Genomic DNA, 2,907 nt, shown 5'->3' on the forward strand with positions numbered 1-2,907 from the left:
AACTACTGTCCATGTTGAAGTCCAAAAAGTACCATGTACACCTCCCAGTGACACGTTTCACAGGATGTTACAATATGGCGCTTTATACTAGCAGAAGCGATCACTGACGTAGCTTCTGAGGCACTAGGCAAAGTTCTGAACAGCTACCAACTCTAAAAGGTAGGCACCCAAAATGGAAGCCAACGAGATGATGTAACTTGAGTCTAAATAAGAGCTGAATTTGAACCCAGGCAGCCATAGAGGAGTCCATTCCATACCTTAGTTCTGGTTTTGCTAACTAAATTCAAGAATCATTTAGTAACACTGTATTAAGGGTTTATAGGTAACAGAATCCATTTGGACACTTCAAGTATCTCTCAATTTAAAAAGAACAAAGACTTTAAGACTCCACAGATGAGCTGCCTTCTCAGGTTCACACGGCTTAGAGGCCAGGGTGGACTACAGTCCCAGTTCAAAGGCTAGCACACCAAACCACCTCTCTCTGTTCAGCCTCACAGAATGGCCAATGATCCCGGGTTATCACTAAGAACACTTCTGAACACAATTCCACGGAAGAATGACAAAAGAAAACCAGCCCACATTTTCTCGTTCTTTCTTTAAACATTTGTGATTAGGTTTCCACATGAAAACTGCAAGCAAGAAACCGGGGATAAAAGTCAAATAAGATGCAGAATTCACAGCCCGCAGAGAAACAGAGAGAGAACCGAAGGGACAGATCATCACAGGCACTAGAAAAATCTACGTAATGGTTGTTCTTCACGTTTTCTAGAGAATACTGGATTTTCTTTCTGATGCTCCATGGTGCCCATTAAGGGAAATCCACACTTGAACAGAAAGAAGACAGAAGCTTAACCTACAATCCCAGTTTTGTGTAGTTGTATAACCAAAGCACGAGTACAGCCGACCCCCGAATGCAGGCTTCAGGGTACTGATTCTCCTGCAGTCAAAAATCCACTACCTATGACTTCTCAAAAATGTCACTACTACTAGCCTATTGCTGGCCAGAACCCTCATCAATAATACAGGTGATCAACAGATATTTTGTATGTGTATTATATACGACCCCCCATAATAAAGCTAGAAAAAAGATTGAAATCGTTAGAGGTAATACATTTACAGAACTGGGTTTATTGAAAAAAAAAATAAAAAAAATCCACATATAAGTGGACCCAAGCAGTTCAAACCCATTGTTCAGAGGTCACCTGGACTTCACATTCCTCTTTTAACATGAAGATGAATCTTCAACCTTTTAAAACTTAAAAATCCAGCCAAACTAGTGTATCAATCTTAAAAAAAAAGTTTTTAAAGACCATGTTTTGTTAATCAAGTGTAAAGAGGTGTCATTATTGAGATTAAGTTGGTTTCTGTGGATGACTCAATTATCATATATAAATTTTGAATTACATGGATACACCACAAACTAACACAAAAATCAATTTGTAACAGCTCAGAGTCTCTTTGGGGTTATTTTTTAGTATTCTGGAGTTGAGTGGCATTTATATACTACTGTATAGTATAAGTAGAGATATAGTAATGTTGAGTTTATTAGAGCTTTTCGGCTGCTGAATTCTGGAAAACCAAGTATTAGTAAGCTGCCCAAATGCTTGGTTTTATAAAATTTCCATCTTAAACATGGTGCAGGGGAAAGAATGTGGGAGTTTTAGAAAAAGCTCTGAATCTAAAATCAAATTGTAACCTTTTTTTCCCCTTCTGTAAAGTGAGAATCACCTTCCTTTAGGGAGTTGTTGTGAAGCTTTATTAGATGATGAAAGGAGAGGCCCAAGAGAACAGTCCACGGCTGATGTTTAATAAATGAGTTCCTTTTCTATTGCCTTTAAAAAGGCAGCTATTGGTACCTGAACTTCAGAGCCATACTCCTAAATAAATCCAAAGTCTGAAAAAGGGAAAATCTCCAGAACTTCAGGTTATATATAGAATTAATTACTATAAAAGTCTAGGCTTTTGTGTAAACAAAGAATAAAAGCATACAAATATTAACTGGTAAAGTTCTGTAAGAGGCCTAAAATTGCTGGAAAGTTTGCAGGTCAGCTCTGTTCTTGCCCCGTACTACACTAAAATGCTGCTTATGCTAGCAGTGAGGAGTTGAAGGTTGCTCTTCACTAAGCTGGAGAGATTAGTTCAAAGTAGGATTTTATTTAGTAAAACTAGAATAAATGTATTGATGTTACAGCTATAAATCATGCCGTCCAAAAATGTGGTGAATATTTCAAGTGTAGCTGGATATACAGATTATAATTTTTAAATTTAAGCTAACATCTAATTTTGGAACTAAAATAAAAAATGAAAGACCAAGAATTGTAACCGATCAAAACCCCAGTGAGAGACGATGTGTATTGCCAAGTTCAAGATTTAAAAAAAAAAAGAAAAATTACTTCATTATTTAAATTCACTAACCAAGTTTCTTTTTTCTTCCAACCAAGGGTATGGAAATCATTCTACCAAAAAAGATGAATGTTATATGAGACTGACATATTACATTTACCTATTACTGTACCTCCAAAATAATGTTAAGTCATTAAATAAAGATTTCAAGGTCACATTACCACCACTGACTACTCCTCAACGGAGACAAATACAATTAGAGGCTAATGCACTGCAAATATACCTTTAAGGCAGTGGATTTCAATGTTGTTGTTCTTTTTTTAAGAGCTAAATCTGCCTTTCCCTCCTATCAAAGTCACTATTTCCTGAAACTGACTTAATATTAAAAACTACCAAAGTCAAGCCCACCTTCCTCTTCTTCTGACTTCTCTCTTCCTCAGGACCTCGCAGGTCCCATTCCGGCTCCACCCCACTGTTCAGACAACACTTCAGAGGGCAGGGGTGCTCTGAAAACTCACTCACTACGTAAGACCGTGAAATGAATGATGAAGCTATACAACCAAA

Source organism: Mustela putorius, unplaced genomic scaffold, assembly GCF_011764305.1.
Source record: "Mustela putorius furo isolate JIRA1106 unplaced genomic scaffold, ASM1176430v1.1 tig00003870_pilon_pilon_pilon, whole genome shotgun sequence".
NCBI classification, from domain to species: Eukaryota; Metazoa; Chordata; class Mammalia; order Carnivora; family Mustelidae; genus Mustela; species Mustela putorius.